Genomic DNA, 21,742 nt, shown 5'->3' with positions numbered 1-21,742 from the left:
ATTGAATGAATCCCGGTCCGTCTCTTAAATTTCTTGAACCAACCGCGAGACGCCTTGAATTCTTCCGTCGTAAGATCAGTTGAACTCTCCCCCGCGTCACCCCCACAGCCCGCCGCCCTCAAGTCACAATAGATAGCCCTGGCATTCTCGCAAATGATCGTTACAGTGATCGTATTACCAACAATCTTTGTCCTTAATCCATATTAACAAAAGGCGACCCATCTCTTCCAGTGTAGGGTGGCGAAGTTTGGAAATAATGGTGATCCCCTTCGATAGTTTGACTGCTTTAATGGCTTCCTTCTGCTTGATGATCGTCAAGATCGTAGACATATTCCGGCCATATTGTTTAGCCAGATCAATCACACGTACACACCGCTCATGTTTTTCTATAATTTCTTGCTTCAATTCTAACAATCTCCAATGCTGTACAGAAATCCCTTGATTGTGGTCAGGAAGTTCGTATGATTGGCCTTGATTTTAGTTCTCTGCCTTTGACCGTGTTAATCATGAGGCCCTTGTTTTCAAACTGAAACAGTTGGGAGTGGGTGGGTCGTTTCTTAGCATTATTATTGATTTTTTAGGTAATAGATCTAAAAGAGTTGTTGTTGATGGGCACCATAGCGAGTATAGGAATGTGATATCCGGTGTTCCACAGGGTAGTGTTCTTGGCCCATTACTTTTCATACTATATACACATGACATGTGGTTTGGCCTAGAAAACAAGCTTGTTGCATATGCAGATGATGCTACTCTCTTTGCATCAATTCCATCCCCTGAATTTAGATCTGGGGTTGGTGAATCCCTTAATAGAGATTTAGCTAAAATTAGTGCAAGGTGCAAATTATAGGGTATGAAGTTGAATCCTAACAAAACTCAAAGTATGATTGCAAGTAGGTCAAGGACGGTGGCTCCTCTACATCCGGATCTCAGTATTGATAATGTTTCTTTAAATTTGTGACTTTTAAAATTTCAGGTGAGATTCTCGACAGCACATTTACTTTTGAGAAACACATTAGGTCTGTGTCTTCTTCAATTGCACAAAAAATTGGCTTATTGAGAGTCTTACAAGATTTTTGGTGATCAATCTATTCTGAAGAAGTGTTTTAATTCTTTCATTCTACCTTGTTTTGAGTATTGTTCTCCTGTCTGGTGTTCGGCTGCTGATTCTCATCTTAATTTGTTGGACAGAAACTTACGGTCTATTAAATTTCTTATTCCTGATCTAGATATTAACCTTTGGCACCGTCGTTCAATTAGTTCATTATGCATGTTGCATAAGATTTTTCATAACTCTGACCATCCTTTACATTCAGATCTATAATTCTATCCTGTTCGTAATACTAGGCAGGCAGTTAATTCTAATAGCCAGGCCTACTCCATCATGAGGCTCAATACTACACAGTATTCTAGAAGTTTTATTCCAGCAGTTACCAAGTTGTGGAATGATCTTCCTAATCGGGTAGTTGAATCAGTAGAACTTCAAAAGTTCAAAGTAGGAGCAAATGTTTTTATGTTGACCAGGCTGACATGAGTCTTTTTATTGTTTATATATGACATATCTGTTTTTGACATTGTTAATAGTTTATATAGGACATATCTGTTTTGACGCTGTTACTGGTTTTAGAATGATGTATTGTTAATTTATTCTCATCATTTATTTATATCCTTATTTCCTTTCCTCACTGGGTTATTTTTCCCTGTTGGAGCCCTTGGGCTTATAGGATCTTGCTTTTCCAACTAAGGTTGTAGCTTGGCTAGTAATAATAATAATAATAATAATAATAATAATAATAATAATGAAAGCATTGGCCCCCTTCTTCCTTTCCTCACTACTACTAATACCTGTACCAAAAAACCAAGCTTCTTAGGACCCATGATTTTACGTAAAATAAAAAATGAAATGTGAAAAAAGGAAGATGATACGCACTGTTAATAACGAACCGAACAGGGAACAACCACACGATGTGCACGAGAACAAAGAACTGACCAACGCAACGCTCACTGGTGTCCCTCCGACGTGCTGCCGTCTACCGGCGTAAACAAGAAACTACAACCGCGTATGGTCTACGTCGGATGTTGGAGCATGATGTCAGGTGTCGAGATGAGAATTGGATCGAATTTTACGTTGGATGTTGGAACAATCGTTATATGTCTTGCCTGTAGTTTATTTCCTCCTGGCGTGTCGAGGATGATGGATGCCGCTGACTGTAGTGGGTTTGATGAGATTCCTTTTTCAAGAAGCGAAACGCTGGCTCCTGCGTCGATTAGCGCTCAAATCAACTTATCTGGTAGGTCAATCCTGACAGCTAACATTCCTAGCCGGCCATTAGGATATGTGGGGCACGTGCCAACAACTTTGTCTGCAATACCACTGCCCCCTGCTCCTGTCCCTAGTGCTACGGGGGTGAGGTCGGGGGTACCGATGTGGGCACCACTGCTCGTTCAACTGCTTCTGTTGTCATGCGGGGGGGGGGGGGGGGGGGATCGATCTCCCTCGTTTCCCCCTTCCTCTGTTTCCTTTTCCTCGGATGTTGGGCGGGTGGTTATGCGGCATGTGCCACAGCCCCCCCCCCCCACGACGTTTTCTGCTGGGCACTCTCATGATAGATGACTGTAGGCCTGACAAGTGAAACAGTGGGGAGATCCTTGGGTGGGGCACTCCACTCGTTGGTGCCCCTCTCCCCCACACTGCCAACATCTGAAGACTCTTCTCACCTGCTAACTACGTTCTCCACTCTCTCGGTTTCGGGGTTGGTGAGTGCCTCTCATGGCTGCCACCTTCCCGACATCGGGGCAGTTATTCTCTGTCATTTTTTCTTCTGGAAAACTGTCTAGAATGTTTTGTATCGCCATCACTATGTCTGCTAACAAGCGATTGTCATCGAACAAATAAACACATAAATACGGGTTTATTATTCTGCGAATATGTTTACGGGCAATTGCTTTTTTTATCACCTTCTGGGAGATTGGCACTCCATGTAGCAAACAAATCACAATCTCGAAAAATACGAGTTGCAAAGCTGAGAACTGTCTCACCCATTCCAATTTTGGGTTTGTAATTTTCTATCATGTCCCCTTTCTCGCATTGGGTAAGGTGTATTTCTCAATTAAACGTCGTTTTATTTCAGTATAACTTATTGAACTGTCTTGTAGCCAACACAGTACCTCCATTGCAGGAGCATCTTTCAGCAACCTAATTACTTGAATTGCTTTTTCTCTTTCTGACCACCCATATGTGGCTACTTCAAAGTCTCTCAAAAACACTTTGATCCATTGAAACCCATCACTAGGCCCTTGATCAATAAAAGGCCTAACACTTGCCTGGAGTTCTGACAATTTTCGAACTATGAAGTTTTGCATATCTTCACTCGGCTGTGCATGTGTGCTTTCACTTGTGTGAGTTTGAACTTCGTTGATGTACGTCGGATATGCTGTGGTTTCACCCAGCTCCTTTTCTCATTCAACTAAAAATCTGTCTATTAACTCGGCTAGGTTATTTAACCTATGCTCCTCTTCTCATTCCACTAAGAATCTGTTTATTAACTCGGCTAGGTTATCTAACCTATTTTCTAAGTCCTGCGTTCGTTGTTCTTATCTATCTTCTTCATCGACATCACTATAACCAACTGCTCCTTTGTTTTCATCTCCCACAGCAGCAGTGTCTGCTATGTAAGTTCTCGTGTATCTAGGCATTTTGAACTTTTACTTTACCGGCTTAAAGAACAACTTCGCTTAGAGCATACACATTCAGACGTATTTTACACCTGACACCAAATATGTCCCATGTCAACGGATAATGAGACATCAAAACAGGGTTTTTTTCCACTTTACTATAAAAATGTTCGTGAGTAGACTTTACACAGCCCAATACTTTTCAAACAAGTACCTACTAGTTCTTATGATCACTCGAAAGGTACTGCTTACCTCTCGGCAAGTAAATGAAATGTTGCTCTTTCAATATGCTGAATTGTTAGATTTTGTGGAATTCTCCACAGTGATGGAAATATACTGTCACCAATAGCCTGTCCGCATGTCATATATGAGGCTTGGCACACGTCACCTATAACAGAGGTCAGTGATCGCACCCTACAATATATGACAGTCATAGTACTCTTAAAAGGTCAATCTCACTGTATAAAACACACTTCTACATATTTTGCATACAAGGATTAGAACAAATGTGTCTCATACTCCTCACTCATTGGAAAAGAGCTAGGGCTAAAGGGGCTATTCACAGTTCCCCTTCTAGAATCGGGTCTGGATCCCAAGTCATGATCTTCCCGGAAGCTTGAAACTTCCTTATAGTTTTCGAAAAGATCTGCTCTTCGGTCCTGACTGAAGATCCTTACTTTCTCTTGAGGCTTGAGCCCTCCGAAAAATGGGGAAGGGGTTAGCTGTAAAACCTATCCTCAAAGGTGTCTGGGAATTGGGATCTGAACAGATTCTATTCTGTTCTGAAAGAGATTGGAGACTTTCCCTAGAAGGAACTCTTTGATTCTGAGGTGATAGGGGGGCATGAGGTTCCCACAATTTTGATCAAGTACAATCAATAATTGTCGTCAGAATAAAATACTCTGGGCGACCTCAAACATGGGAGTCTCCCAAGATGAGTAAATGGGCGCCGAAGGTCATACCTCTGGTAGTCAGCAAAGTCTATTGGATAAACCTGCAGGTCATGATTATGAGTACAGGTTGGTGTGCACTCTAGCTCTCGCAGGTATAAAGTTTCTTCTTGAATAGGATTTCACTTTACGCTCAATCCTCTACGATTGAGCTATAGGGGCATGTTTTGGATCCTGTGGGGAGCATGAGGGCGTTGAACGATATGGCAAGGCACATTTTGTTGATGCGCGAAGTGTTGAGGCTTGACTATGCGAAGTGTGAAGAGGTGAAGCGTGTCGAGAGTCTTGAGGTGCGTTTGTGAAGGATGAGCGTGGTAACCCACCTGTTCCAAAGCCCTAACAGACTGAGTGTGCTACCACAAAAGGCTTAAAAGAATCAACCCGCTCAGCTCAGATGATGAATGTGTGCGGTATCCAACCTGTTCCAAACCCCCAACAGGTTTAGGAGAGAAGGTACTCGGATGTGGGTGCGACCATGCCTTCACTTGTGTTGTGAGAGATATTGTTCGCAAACACGGAGATACTTGTTAAGTATGCTGTCCACTTTGCCGTCTACCTCATGACCTCTACAGTACTGTTCCTATTAAGTATGCTGTCTACTTTCTAGTTTACCTCTTGACACCTACAGAACTGTAACAGTTACGTATGATGTATACTTTGTGGTTTACCTACTCTAAAATTACAGAAAGATCATTGCTCAAAACACATCTATAACGTTAAAAATGCTTCTAGAAAGCTAAAATGACAGAAAGACCATTGCTCAGAATGCATCTATAACGTTTAAAACGCTTCCACGGATCCTTTTGAGAAGCGTTAAGGGCTGCAATGGTGAGGCACGTCTCGATAGCACGCACAAAAAAGGTGAGGCGTGTGTGTTTGGTAACTCACCTTTTCCCAGCCTTATTCAAGGTTGAGCGAGCGCCAACGAGGCACATGGGGGAGTAACGCATGTTTGCTACGCTTGCTATTAATGTAGGCTCAAAAAGGAGGGGTTGTCCAGCGGGGACATGTCAGTTAGTCCATAGTGTGGGAAGCATGTCTCTTCCCTCAGTGGGTAAAGCATGTCTCTTTCCTCAGTGGGTAAAGCATGTCAAGGAAAGAAAACGCGAATCCATGAGACTGCTTGAAGATCTGTCACCTGTTGAGTGCTCAAGTGTGCCTGTGTCTCATGCTTACTAATATTCAGCATGTTACCCATCTAGTCAGAAAAGGTTGTGCATGCGAAGTAGCGAGTTCATCGTTAAACAATTATTCAAAGTCCAAACATTGAGCATTCAGAGACGTGTTGCTTGCAAGTACATGCATCAAACCAAAGGAAACTCCTCATGGGAAGAAGAGGTTGTTCCTCCCGATATCGTCTTCTTCCAAACCCGTAAGGGGGGTAATAATTGGGAAGACTGTGTTAATGGTGCTGTCATAAGGCGCTGAAGATTATTCTCTTTCCCAGTTATTAATTCCAAGAGTTAGAAAATAAACTTTTAATGCCCAGTTTCCTTAACTGTAGACAAGCAAATACAGGAAAAAAAGTAAATAAAAGTCATGAAACTCCGGCAGTGGAAGAACATTTGTTTTCACCGATGGCCGACTTCAAAAGGAGTATTCCATAAGCAAGTAGTGGGCCAGGACTTCCCAGCTCCTGTCCAGTAACTATCAGCCACCTATTTACACCTCATTATAAAAGTTTAACTGCCGCATTCTCTAGCTTTGCTGATATTCTAATCAAATAGATAAGGTGGTGTTTTTTCAATTTGTGAAAAGTCACTTAACCAATTAGTGTGCACTTGTCAAAGTTATGGATATGAAAAACCTCTTAGTAAGTTCATTCCTATGCACCACAGTGCATAAGATTGCTATAAAAGCCAGAGCAACTGACTTACTTGCATTTTGGTAACCTACTGAGCCACTAATTTATCAATTAGGCTACCTTTTTTCTACACCATCAGCGAAATAAGGAAATAAACAAAATTTTAATTCCTTCCCTATGATGACGTACATTGTACACCAACATATGCCACGTACAAGGGTGTATGACATAACAGAAATGTAATTTACAAATATAAACCATGTGGAAGATAACATCATTAGTTTATCCTACCAAGAGTGCAACATATGGTTATATAATACACCTAAGGGATATTTTTGAAAAGATAGTTCCTCCCCTTGATTTTAGCACCTTCTACTTCTTTTTTCAGCCAACTACCAACTAAGACTTTGTGATTCTAGCCATTATTCCTAATTGCATAAGGGTTATCATTTCTATGAATCTCCCCATTTATATTGCTTCCTCTCCAGAAGCCCAGTTTAATCAACACCTATACATAAAATTTTTTAAATTTTTAAATTTTCTTTTGCTTCAAACAATACATGACCTTAACATGGAACAGAGCTCAAACAATACATGCCCTTAACATGGAACAGAGCTCTCGGCCATAACTAGTAGGAAGCCTTTTGAAATATAGCTTTCAGTTTCTCTGTTGATCCAGCAATGTTCGGACATGCTCTCAGATTGATTACATAATGTATTTTAAGATGTCTTTTCCAGGTTTACTTTACAATTACAGCTTGGAATGTTCATGGAAATCATTTATGGAATGCCCTTGTATCACATCAAGGGCAATTCTCTGATTTAATTGCTGTTGTGAAAAGTGCATCTCACCCTCAGAACTACTAATGGGAAAATATGTTTAAATGATTAACGGTTAACTTAACAGTTCTAGAAAGCTGGGGAAGACTAGGCTAGTCACCACCTGTAGACAACAAACAAGTTCAGCCTTTATTTGATAGAGCTTCACAATTGATCTGATCCTAATAACCCCCCAACTCGTTAAGTAAGCACTATTCAACTAACAGTAGCAAAGAGTCTCATATTGCCTATGTGGATGGTGTGTCATTATATGATTCCCATATTTTCTGAAAGTTTCATCTAATTTGAATTTTTTTCATCATGTTTCACACAACAGTATTCACTGTTCACAGGTAAGCTCAAGTGTTCACTGTTCACTAGCAAGCTTGGCCATTAGCTCGTCTCTCATTATTTTAACTGAGTACTAGTAAACACAAATCTAATACTAATCTACATGTTCCCGCTACTACCCTTTTTTCTAAAGGTAAACAATCAAAGAAATCAACTGACATTCATTCGGACTCTCCTGTAGAACAGGAAAATAAGGAAGAGGAAACACTGTTAAGAGGATGAAAGTGTGGAAGTACCGCCTTTTGCAATCTTTGCATGACCTTATTGTTACTTATACCCTAATAAATAGCTAAGATAAGTTTTGAAGTATCTTACCCTACCAAAACGAAAAAGTGAATAATTCAAAGGCAGTTTACACACCTCAACTCTCCAACTTCATTATGAATACTGTATAAAGAATGGAGATTCAGGTACTGACCCTCTTTAACACAAAGACATGTTAATTGATATAAGGCATTTCAAGTACCTGACCTCTTCTAGGAGGACGATTTAGTAAGCAGTTAAAATCCAATCATTGTGCCTCATAAAATACAGCTTTAAATTCAGGTTATGCAATACAAGGTTATAATTTTCTATTAAAATGACTACATTGTTTAAAGCTTTATCAAACTGTTCATTAAGCAACTGTTTACATGTAAGATTACTCATATAGCATACTTTATTATAGAATACTGTATGAAGTGTCTTTGAAGTCATTTGTACACTAATAAATGTAAAAATCCAATCATTGTTCCTCATAAAATAACACTTTAAATTCAGGTTATGCACTAAATGGTTACAATTTCCAATTAAAATACAGTAACTGCATTATTTGAAGTTTTATCAAACTGTTCAATAAGCAGCTGTTTGCATATAAGATTACTGTATTACTTAAGTTTGTTATAGAATACTGTATAACAAAAATACCCAATGAGTGGTCTGCCAGATGATTAGCTCATTGTGGATAAGAATATGTGAAGTGTTTTTGGAAGGATTTACTGAGCAGTTAATTCTAGTGTTTCAGAAATTCATTGAGCAGAGAAGGATAGGCTCATCGTTTACAGAAGAAGTGATGACCATTGTTTATTTCTCAATTATCAGCAATTATGGGGTTACATTTAATATTCAATTTAAAATGAATCACAATTATCAACTAGATTTAATGTAACATTTATTCTATTGTTGTTATCATTATTACTCCATCCATCCATATACCAAGGCACTTCCCCCAATTTTGGGGGGTAGCCGACACCAACAATGAAACAAAACAAAAAGGGGACCTCTACTCTCTATGTTCCTTCAGCCTAATCAGGGACTCAACCGAGTTCAGCTGGTACTGCTAGGGTGCCACAGCCCAACCTCCCACATTTCCACCACAGATGAAGCTTCATAATGCTGACTCCCCTACTGCTGCTACCTCCGCGGTCATCTAAGGCACCGGAGGAAGCAGCAGGGCCTACTGGAACTGCGTCACAATCGCTCGCCATTCATTCCTATTTCTAGCACGCTCTCTTGCCTCTCTCACATCTATCCTCCTATCACCCAGAGCTTTCTTCACACCATCCATCCACCCAAACCTTGGCCTTCCTCTTGTACTTCTCCCATCAACTCTTGCATTCATCACCTTCTTTAGCAGACAACCATTTTCCATTCTCTCAACATGGCCAAACCACTTCAACACATTCATATCCACTCTAGCTGCTAACTCATTTCTTACACCCGTTCTCTCCCTCACCACTTCGTTCCTAACCCTAACTACTCGAGATACACCAGCCATACTCCTTAGACACTTCATCTCAAACACATTCAATTTCTGTCTCTCCGTCACTTTCATTCCCCACGACTCCGATCCATACATCACAGTTGGTACAATCACTTTCTCATATAGAACTCTCTTCACATTCATGCCCAACCCTCTATTTTTTACTACTCCCTTAACTGCCCCCAACACTTTGCAACCTTCATTCACTCTCTGACGTACATCTGCTTCCACTCCACCATTTGCTGCAACAATAGACTCCAAGTACTTAAACTGATCCACCTCCTCAAGTAACTCTCCATTCAACATGACATTCAACCTTGCACCACCTTCCCTTCTCGTACATCTCATAACCTTACTCTTACCCACATTAACTCTCAACTTCCTTCTCTCACACACCCTTCCAAATTCTGTCACTAGTCGGTCAAGCTTCTCTTCTGTGTCTGCTACCAGTACAGTATCATCCGCAAACAACAACTGATTTACCTCCCATTCATGGTCATTCTCGCCTACCAGTTTTAATCCTCGTCCAAGCACTCGAGCATTCACCTCTCTCACCACTCCATCAACATACAAGCTAAACAACCACGGCGACATCACACATCCCTGTCTCAGCCCCACTCTCACCGGAAACCAATCACTCACTTCATTTCCTATTCTAACACATGCTTTACTACCTTTGTATAAACTTTTCACTGCTTGCAACAACCTTCCACCAACTCCATATAACCTCATCACATTCCACATTGCTTCCCTATCAACTCTATCATATGGTTTCTCCAGATCCATAAACGCAACATACACCTCCTTACCTTTTGCTAAATATTTCTCGCATATCTGCCTAACTGTAAAAATCTGATTCATACAACCCCTACCTCTTCTAAAATCACCCTGTACTTCCAAGATTGCATACTCTGTTTTATCCTTAATCCTATTAATCAATACTCTACCATACACTTTTCCAACTACACTCAACAAACTAATACCTCTTGAATTACAACACTCATGCACATCTCCCTTACCCTTATATAGTGGTACAATACATGCACAAACCCAATCTACTGGTACCATTGACAACACAAAACACATATTAAACAATCTCACCAACCATTCAAGTACAGTCACACCCCCTTCCTTCAACATCTCAGCTTTCACACCGTCCATACCAGATGCTTTTCCTACTCTCGTTTCATCTAGTGCTCTCCTCACTTCATCTATTGTTATCTCTCTCTCATTCTCATCTCCCATCACTGGCATCTCAACACCTGGAACAGCAATTATATCTGCCTCCCTATTATCCTCAACATTCAGCAAACTTTCAAAATATTCCGCCCACCTTTTCCTTGCCTCCTCTCCTTTTAACAACCTTCCATTTCCATCTTTCACTGTCTCTTCAATTCTTGCGCCGGCCTTCCTTACTCTCTTCACTTCTTTCCAAAACTTCTTCTTATTCTCTTCATATGACTGACCCAATCCCTGACCCCACCTCAGGTCAGCTGCCCTCTTTGCCTCACGTACCTTGCGCTTTACTTCCACCTTTTTCTCTCTATATTTTTCATACTTCTCTATACTATTACTCTGCAGCCATTCTTCAAAAGCCCTCTTTTTCTCTTCCACTTTCACCTTCACTCCTTCATTCCACCATTCACTGCCCTTCCTCATGCTGCCTCCAACAACCTTCTTGCCACATACATCACTTGCAATCCCAACAAAATTTTCTTTTACTAACTTCCACTCCTCCTCTAAATTACCAGTTTCTCTTACTCTCACCTCATCATATGCCATTTTCAACCTTTCCTGATATTTACTTTTTAACCCCGGTTTTATTAGCTTATCAATCCTCACTACCTCCCTTTTACATCCACCTACTCTATTCCCCCACTCTTTTGCTACAACTAATTTTCCTTCCACCAAAAAATGATCAGACATACCGTTAGCCATACCCCTAAACACGTGCACGTCTTTCAATCTTCCAAACATTCTTTTAGTTACCAACACATAATCCATTAATGCCCTTTCTACTACTCTTCCATTTGCCACTCTTACCCATGTATACTCATTTTTATCTTTCTTTTTAAAGAAGCTAGCACTTATTACCATCTCTTGTTCAACACACATGTCTACCAGTCTCTCACCACTCTCATTTTCACCTGGTACGCCATACTTACCAATTATTACTGATAAGCTATAAACCTGATGCTATAAGTGTAAGGGCTCCAACAGGGAAAGATGACCCAGTAAGGAAAGGAAACAAGGAAATAAATAAACTACAAGAGAAGTAAAAACTATTAAAAATAAAACATTTTACAAATAGTAACAACATTAAATAGACCTTTCATATATAAACTTCAAAAGCAGAGGAAGAGAAATAAGATTGAATACGCCTGAATATACCCTCAAGCAAGAGAACTCTACCCCAAGATAGTGGAAGACCATGGTAGCCTACAAAGGCTATGGCACTATTCAAGATTAGAGAACATTGGTTTTATTTTGGAGAGTCCTTCTCCTAGAAGAGATGTTTATCATAGCTAAAGTCTCTTCTACTCCTATCAAGGAAGGATCTATGTCTGGTGAGGCTTGCCTAGCAAGGCTCGTTTAGTGGGGCTCATTTAGCAGGGCTAGTCTAGTGAAGCCCGTTTAGTGGGGCTCATCTAGCAAGGCTCTTTGGAAGATTTGCTTCAAAAGAGAGACTTGAAGAGGAACCTGGATGAAGCATGTCTATAGGAGAGGTGCTTCAGAGAGAGGCCCGTCCAGGTGAAGCACATCCGGATGAGGGGCGTCCAGGTGAAGAACATCCAGATGAGGCACATCCAGGTGAAGCACATCCTGATGAGCCTGGTCCGGGTGAAGCACATCCAAATGAGGCGTGTTTATGGTTGAGGTGTGTTGGTTCAGGCACGTCTGGGTGAGGAGGAAGGTCAAATCTAGAAGTTCCAAAATGATCTGGATAAGGCATGTCTGGAAGAGGAGGAATCCAAGATGATCTGGATGAGGCTGTAGAGGCAGATGTAGGGTGCCTGTGAAGCTTCTAAGATCCTCCTCTAAGGAGGAAGGATCTGGCAAATCAGACTAGCAACCTTGCGAGCATGCTTCAGAGAGTTTCAAAGTGCTCAAGAGGAGGCCTCTAGAGCCAAGCAGAACCAATGACCTCTCTGGCAGGGGTTGAAACTGCTCCTATGAGGGAATGGCCTCGAAGAAACACCTGCACCAGCAACTATCTGAGAAAAATTTGAGGTCCAAGAAGGGCTGCAGTGCACATTTCATTCTGAAATAAAAACTACCCTCAGGAGGAAAACTCTCGGAGATACGGGAAGAACTCCATATCTTGAGGCTTATCAAGGGTAGAGGGCACCCCTCAGCACCGAACAGCCTCCAGAAGGGACAACAGGAGAGGGGAGAGGGCGAAGTATCTGGGTCCAGGTGAGAAGTCGAGGCTAAGCAACTTCACGGATGACTCCAAAAGCAAAGCCTTACTGAAAACTGCTCTCTATTGAAAGACAAACATTAAAAACTTGAACAGGTCTCAATTTTCAGTCCTGTATATGCCAGGCAGGGATGCATCCTAAGAGATCTCACAACAACATTCATCCTAAAAAGGCCTTGGCTGAAGTCGAATCTTCTACAGGAAAGCATAAAAGGCAAGGATCACTTTCCTCATTCGAGAAGGCTGGAATCCCTTCAAAAAAACACAATTCATAAAAACACTGGAAAAGACAATAAAATGGAATTAAGTTTGCCGAAACTCCAGCCATTGGGAGGGTCTGTTTTTGAGATGGTTGCTAACTAAGTGGTTTGTCAGTGAGCTATCCGGGGGACCGGTTATTCACACATTGTTATAATTCTTAATTGCCCTATCCAGCTTCACTATTATCATTCTTCTATGTAAAGGACAATGGTTTGTATTTGTGTAAGAGCACATAAACATCAGGGGAGATTCATAGAGAAATCTACCTACCCCATGATAGGCAACTGCAGTTTGAATATATTGTAGTTAGTTTTGTCACTAACAATCATGATTTTCATACCCTGAAATAATAAATAAAAGTTCTTATTACAAAATTAATTAGAACTTTGGAATAAGTTATCCAAAGGGAACTTATACCTCCATATCCAAAGGGAACTTATACAGAAGTGCCTTATCCCAGGTCAAAATTAAAAAAAAATAAAAATAAAATATCCCTCTTGAATTGATAATGAAGGTAATCTTAACAGGCAGTTCAGGAAAGGAAAGTTCTTCCTTCCTCCATGGTCAGGTACGAAACAATTACATTTGTTAGACTATGTTACGTCTGGTTTACATTATAGTATGTTTGATTTAGATTAAATTACGTTTGACTTAGGTTAGGTTACAGTTGGTTTGAGTGTACTGCTATAAATAGTAAGGGTATCTTTTTGTGACAAAGTAAAATATTTTTGCAAGGTTATGAGAGATCCCCCTCTCATCATATATGTCATATTACACAAGTTTGATTAGGGAATGGTTAATTCCTTTAATACTGCTGTCGTATTTTCTAACAAAGTTAAGGAGGATTCATGAGGGGAGAATTCATCCCTATCAAGTATGAAAAATAAACTTGGTTAAGCTTAGGTACTACTGACATAATTTTCACATAAATATTCTGATTTTATCAAAGATGTCACTCCCGTGTTATCGTACCACTTTCATGCAAATCTTTATTGCAACAAATTAGTTATCTGTGGAGACTTCAATTTTTGGATGAATGACGCATCCAATCCTGACGCTTTGGCATTTAGTGTTACTAAAATCATATCAACTAGTGAATAATGTCGACTATACAACTACTTTATCTGGGCATACGCTAAACTTAGTTCTAAGTGATGACATGAATAATATTGTACCTGACATAAAAGTCGAAGAGAAATGTACTATCTCCCCAGTACACAAACTTATTACGTTTAGTCTACCTCTACAGAAACATGCATTAGTAAAGAAAATAAACTTAAGACATAAATAAAATTTTTCTCCTACCATATTTAATGAAGGAGTTACAAAGAAAATAAATGATGCTATCAACATTCCCTGTGATCATGATGACCAACATCTGTTAGGAGCTAAGTGTGCTAACTGTCTTATGACCACTTATAATAAAGTGAGAAAGTGAATATGATACCATGCGCCCACCAATGGGAAAGACTATAACCGTAAAAGACCAATCTCCTTGGTTTGATGGAGAGACTTTAGTAAAAAAGAGGGAAAAAAGACGCAAAGAACGAAAGTGGAATAGGTTAAAGACTGAAAGTACTTGGGTAGAATACAAAACTGCTGCGTGTCAATATAACTACCTACTAATAAGGAAAAAAAGTGAATACCATAAGAGAAAGATCGTGCTAACTGTCTTATGACCACTTAAAATAAAGTGAGTAAAAGTGAATATGATACCATGCGCCCACCGATGGAAAAGACTATAACCGTAAAAGACCAATCTCCTTGGTTTGATGGAGAGACTTTGGTAAAAAAGAGGGAAAAAAGACGTAAAGAAAGAAAGTGGAGTAGGTCAAAGACTGAAAGTACTTGGGTAGAATACAAAACTGATGTGTGTCAATATAACTATCTACTAGTAAGGAAAAAAAGTGAATACTATAAGAGAAAGATCGTCGAAGCAGCAACAGATATAAATAAGTTATATCGTCTCCTGAATGGTATTATGTGAAATGTAAAAGAAAAGAAGCTACCTGATGGATACAGTGACCAAGAACTAGAAAATAATTTTCTAGTATTCTTTAAAAACAAAATTGAAAATATAACCAGGTCATTTGTAAATAGTCAACATCAGATTAATGATACACCAGGCACACAGACAAAATTAATACGATTTAACAACATAACACAAGATGACATCACCAGAACCATCAAGAGAGGAAAGAAAACAAACTGCGCGATCAATCCTATGCCAATATCTGAAGTAATTGGAGAGAGAGACTTTTCTAGTCTACCGTTACCGTTACCGATCCCATAATCCACCAGGATCGTAGGGGCACTGCATGGTGGCACACCACAATAGGAGCCTCCACTTGTCACGGTTGTGTGCGAGTGCCTGGGTCTGGGCGAAGGTTTTTCCTGTCCATTCAGCAATGTTGTCGGTCCACCTCTTTCTCTGCCGCCCTCTTCTCCTCTTCCCATGAACTGTTCCCTGGAGAATTGTCTTGGACAGGCCGCTTGATCTTGTTGTGTGGCCATACGATTTTAGTTTTCTCCTCTTCACTGTGGACAGCAGATCTTCATAGCATCCTAAGTGTTGTCTCACTGTTCTGTTGACTTCTTCATTTGTGACATGCTCAATGTACGAGATGCCAAGCACTCGTCTGAAGCATCTCATTTCTGCAGCTAGGATCTTTCTCTGTAGCTCTGCCGTCAGTGTCCAGGATTCACAAGCATACAGAAGGATGGAAATGACTAGGGCATGCAATAGTCTCAATTTGGATTTGACAGCGATGTTTTTGTCTTTCCAGATTGGATTCAGATTTGCTAGCGCCTCTATTGTTTGCGCGATTCTTGCATGAACTTCTGGTTTGGATCCTTCTTGGCTGATGATTGCACCAAGGTACTTGAATTGTTGGACTGTTTCAAGTTGTTGACCACCGACCACGATTTTTGCTTTGATTGGTTCGTCGCTGTTTCTCATCAGCTTTGTTTTTTCAGCACTGATTTCCATTCCGTATCTGGTTGATGTTTCATCCAGACGTTTCACGAGGTTGACCAGCTCATCTTCGTTCCCTGCCAGGCCGTCAATATCATCAGCAAACCGAAGGTTGCTGATTGTTCGTCCTCCGATGCTAACTGCGCTCACATGATCTTCGAGTGCATCTGTAATAATTTGTTCAAGGAAGATGTTGAACAGGGTTGGTGACAGAAGGCAGCCTTGGCGGACACCTACTGAAGTGTGGAACCATTCGCCTATTTTGCCTTGGGCAAGGACCGCGCTGGTTGCTTTATTATACAGCTGTTGGATCATCTGTATCAGTTTTTGTCCCATGTTGTACCTGTTCATTGTGGCCCAGAGGGCATCATGCCATACGGGGTCAAATGCCTTTTTGTAGTCAATGAACACGTGGAAGATGTCTTGCTGGTGTTGGCTGTACTTCTCACACAGAACTCGAAGATTGAAAATCTGTTCCGTTGTGCTCCTTCCTCTTCTAAACCCAGCTTGTTCTTCGGCAATGATCTCTTCTGCCTGGGGTCTCAGTCGGTTCAGAATGACTCTCAACATCACTTTGCTTGCGTGGCTGATAAGGCTAATCGTTCTATAGTTTTGGCATTGCTGTAAGTTGCCTTTCTTGGGAAGCGTGATGATGAGGGACTGTGTCCAGGGTGTGGGCCATTCACCTGTCTGCCAGATCTTATTGCAGATGCTAGTGAGGATGTCAGTCACTGTCTCTCCGCCATGCTTTATAAGTTCTGCAGGGATGTTGTCTACTCCTGCAGCTTTTCCATGTTTTAGCGATCTGATCGCTTCCTCCACTTCTTCTCTCAGAACTGGGAAGTCGTCGCTGTTAGATGATTTGTGGCACGATGTTACATTGGGATCTCCATTGGTCTGGTAGTTGTAGAAGTTGGAACAGTACTCTGTCCACCTCTTGAGTATGTCTTCTTCTTCCGTGAGGCAGTTCCCTGCTTTGTCTTGGATGGTACTGACTCGTGCTTGCTTTGGTTTTGTTAAATCTTTCACGATTTGGAACGCTCGCCTACTGTTGTTGTTCTCCAGCTTTTCCTCAATTTCTGTACACTGTTTTCCAATCCAATCTTCTTTGGCTTGGTTCATGCTTTTTCTTATCTTGCGGTTGATTTCTCTGTACTCTGTTGCTCCGGTGGGTGTAGTCTTGTTCTTTTTCAGTTCTCTTCTTTTGTCGCACATATCCATGATTTCATCTGTGACCCATCGTTGTGTTTTCCTGCGAACGTTTCCAAGCGTTTCGTTTGCAGACTCTATCATGACTTTGTTGAATTGAGCTGTCAGCGTTTCTGCACTGTGGTCTTCCTCAAGCGTTAACAGTGGGGCAAACTTCCCTCCAACTGTTGCCTTAAAGGACTCTGCGATGTTGGGGTCCCTCAACCTGTCCAGGTTGAATTTCATCCTGGTGTTCTTGGGCTTCTTGATTGTCTTCAGCCTGAGGCCTGAGTTTGAAGTTCACAAACACCAGATCATGGTCGCTACCGACATCTGCACCAGGGAAAGTTCTTGTCGTAGCTCTTTTGATCCCCGATCTGAACCAATTTTGTACAAGAATGTAGTCGATCTGGTTGTGGTGGATTCCATTAGGTGCATGCCTTGTCCAGCGTCGGGATGCCTTGTGCTCACCGAGTGTATTTGCAAGCACCGCATTGTTGTAGCTGGCAAACTCTAGTAGTCGTAGTCCTCTCTCATTGGACACGTCATTGCACGAGGGGCCGCAGAATTCCTTCCAGTCCTTCAGTGCGTCTCTAGTCTAACCGAAATAATAACGAAAATAGCAAATGCAAGCATTGATGAATGTAAGTTTCCTAATTCTGAGAAAATGGCTAAGGTCACACCAGTTCTGAAAAATGCACTGGACTACCAGGAATTAAGCTCATATAGACCTATTTCAAATCTACCCTTTGTCTCAAAAGTGCTTGAATATGTAATTCTTGAACAACTAGTCAGTCACTTAGAAGTAATAGAAGCTTTGCCTGACAACCAATCTGCTTACAGAAAACTATACACTACGGAGACAGCCATCTGCTCTGTTGTAAATATGCTAAAATTGATGGATGAAAATAAATGTGGTATCTTAATACTGCTCGATCTCAGTGCTGTTTTTGATACAGTGGTGCATGAACTGCTACTAAATGATCTATGGTCCATCGGCGTTGAAGATAAAGCCTTCGAATACCTAAAAGACTACTTAGTTGGTAGAAATTACTGTATACATATTGGAAACTCTTATTCATCATATGAACCCTTAAACAGAGGGGTACTCCAGGGGATTGTACTTGGCCCAATCTTATTCTGCATCTATACTACTGGTCTATCGAAACTGCTACAAAGGCATGGCGTGAAATTTAAACTATTTGTAGATGACACACAATCTTACTTCTCCATAAATGATATACATGACACAACTGAAACTCTAAACCAAATCCTTGATAGTGTTAGAGAATGGATGACATTTAAACACCTCAAATTAAATGAGAACAAAACTGAATTCATAGTGGTGGTCAAGAGAAACAGCGTGAGAAATTTGCGTGATATTCAAATGAACATAAATAATGACTCGGTGCCAATGTCCAGTAAAGTTCGAGATCTAGGTGTATTTCTTGACTGTAACCTGCCTCTAAATGCCCGTATAAATAACGTAATAAAAACTGCTGGTTATCATCTAAGAAATATTGGGTTTATAAAAAAGTACTTAGACGAAAATTCCGTAAAGAAACTTGTGATACACTGTATTATTACCAGGATTGACTACTGAAACTCTATTACAATTTTTACTTCAAGTGCAACTTAAGAAAACAAAACATAATAAACAGAGGAGCAAAACTGATAAAAGGTGTCCCACCTAGAGAAAGGATCACCCCTATACTAATCGATTTACACTGGCTGCCGATTAAAGCGAGAATTGAATTTAAAATATGTACAATAACCCACCAAGTTATCAGAACCGGGCGTCCAAAATACTTAAGAGAGCTGTTACATATTGCGCAGCCAACAAATCGTATCAATACGAGAATAGTTGCAGATGGCTTCAAACTGTTGAAACCTAGATTTATGTCTACTTTAGGCTCCAGAGCCTTTAAAAATGCGGCCCCGAGACTATATAACAAGCGCCCACGAAAAATTCGAATGAATGAAGACATTAAGGCTTTCAAGAGGAAACTGAAGACTTTCTTATTTCATGAGTCCTTTGACAGTGACGATTTAACAGTAAATGAACAATACGCGATATGAAACGTTAAATACTCTGAACGAACAAGGTAAAACGACAGTGGAGGTCCTGTAGAGAGCGGGGTTCCCCTGCTATATGGGACCGGAAAAGCAGCCATCAAAGTAAAGTAAGTAACGTATACAGTATGATGAATTTGCTCAGCCATTCCTCTTTTACAGAAATTATTATGAAAGCTGAATATGTATAAGCTACTAATATGTATTACCAGCATTCTAAAGATAAAGGTTAACTTTAGGAATGAAGAGATGCAATACAAATAGGTAAAAAGTGGATAAGAATTTTGAGCTAATTTGGCTGCAAGGAAAGAATGCTGATTTACGTATGTGTAAAAACTTTATACAATTCCATAAACATCATTCTTTTACCATATTATGCAAAGGATTTTGATTAATAGAACTTGGGACATATAGACTGGTGCTGGGACAGAGAAGGTCATTCAATACCAAGATGCAACTGTGGGAAATACTCTGCAGTCACACTATGAAATGACAAATATGTAGGTAATTTGTGTCTTTTCCAACATACACAAACCTTCAGCTAATTATTAGGGATTTATATTCTCAGCAAAGCTGAAATAGCCATAAGACTTAGTAAGCGGGGTAGCTGGCCACACCACTCACACACATGCCTGTGATGTCTAGTCACTTTTAAATGCTGGCATGACTTCTTGGGGGATAGGTGATGGTGGGAAAATTTGTATGAATAGCTAAAGTTTTGAATATATTAGGAAAACTACAAATTTGTCATTTGTTCTGACACTCCTACAAACCTTATGTTATTTATTAGGGATGACTCACTCCTTGGGAGGAGTCGGACCAACTGGCTCGTCTTTCAACCAGGGTTTTCCCTTATGTGCTCCACATATTAACAGGGAGAAACCCTGACACCTCGCTAAACTATTTGTGGAAAGCATGGTTAGCGGCCTGAGCAATTTTGGTGAAGGTGTAATGCTAGCAGTGTGACTAGTCTAGGAAAAATATTCTCAGAGACGTAGGAATCTAAGAATCAACCATAGACGTTACCCAATTACACCTTGCTATGGGGACGCAACAAGTATATCTAGTTATTCCAGGTTACACCAAGGAAATGGCTTTACCTGCAGATATCGATAATGCTAGGAAGGACTTCAGGCCTGAAGGGCTAGAATGTGGAGTCTGAGCTACCTAGGAAAATCCATGTATTATTCGGTTCTTTGTAGTGAGTGAGACGAGGGCGACCCATGTGGTATGCCCACTCTCTTGGCTGAGGGTAACAACTGGGGGAGACCTGTCGTCGGAATCAGCTGAAGATCTGCTGTCTAGGAGTCCAGAGTCGTGGGGGGGGGGATCCCGGAACCAAAGGAAGCAGACAATGCCCCATGGAGGGGTTTTATCCCCCGACTGTGGGAAGGTAGGCTTGAACCCTGAATGAAGAGCAACGATGGCAACGTAGAAGAAAGGTTAAAACCTTTCGGTCAGGAGATGCTCAAGGACATGCAGTAGCCTCTCATTGCCTGAGACCGGGAGCAGGCTTCCTCCCATCGGCAAAAAGAGGAACTATTACTGGAATAGTGGCCTAAAGGGGAGAGATAGCCTTTACATGATTCTAACCACAGAATCAGTTCCCTGCCCTGGGAGATCGCAGCCCAAGAAAAAACTTCATTATCCAGCCTTCCTCTTTGCAAACTTCTTGCTAAAAAAAAAAGAGGGGGGGGGGCTTCACGCGACGAGGTGCTGTATAGTTTCTAAGCATGGAGTCGCAGCAAAATTACACTTTGTGAGAGATGCTCACATGGTTATCAGGGTAGATCATGTGTAAGGGAAGTTCTCCAGGGGATCTCTGCAAAGAGTTGTAGACATGTCACTGGGTGTAACGTGTCTGTTGGGCAAGATAATTCTTGATGGAGAGGCGAGTCTGATGGGATAGCCGAGTCGTGAGACAAGACTGCTGGTGACTAGGCCTGCTCTGTGGTGGGGAATGGGAGAGACCATTTACCCTCTGAGGAATCCAACAAAGGGAGCCTAACAGGTGAAAGAAGTCTTCCCGCAGGCGGGAGAAGAGACCAATGCCTGTCACTGCTAGCAGCGATTCCTCCCATAAGAAGGAAGACCTCTGAACAGAGGCTGAATGAGGGAGTCCCCCAAAGAAAGGGGATTGGATGATTCCAAATCCCAAGAAGGAATCCCCTGAAGGGGAAACCAACAAAGGTGAAAAAGTATTTCTCATGGATGAGAAAGAAGCAACCTCTCAAGGAGATTTAAAAGAAAGTACCATTTGTGCCCTGACGAGAACCCTGAGGATGTGGTACTGTATGTAGCCTTTCCCCCACTTTCTTTTGATACATCTGTGGGACACGTCAAATCCGGGAAACCGAGGAGTCTCGTCTGGCATCCTTCTAGCCGACCAGTCTCTTGCTCAGGTCTCGTAGAGAACCAGAGAAAAAGAAGATCCCTAGTACTGAAACCCCTGGGATCTGTGTGTTCCTGAAGAGGTTGGATTCGACGG

The 21,742-nt window shown here is 41.1% G+C and overlaps 1 protein-coding gene across 1 annotated transcript in view; it reads right to left on the bottom strand.

The window, feature by feature from the left end:
• Positions 1–21,742, bottom strand: part of LOC137651178 (proteasome adapter and scaffold protein ECM29) — a 439,426-nt gene that overhangs the window by 35,374 nt on the left and 382,310 nt on the right. The gene's annotated exons all lie outside the window — the stretch shown is intronic.

This window comes from Palaemon carinicauda, chromosome 1 (assembly GCF_036898095.1).
Source record: "Palaemon carinicauda isolate YSFRI2023 chromosome 1, ASM3689809v2, whole genome shotgun sequence".
In the NCBI taxonomy this organism is placed as follows: Eukaryota; Metazoa; Arthropoda; class Malacostraca; order Decapoda; family Palaemonidae; genus Palaemon; species Palaemon carinicauda.
Note: the sequence above shows the minus strand (reverse complement) of the source record. Positions and strands in the feature narration are given on the sequence as shown.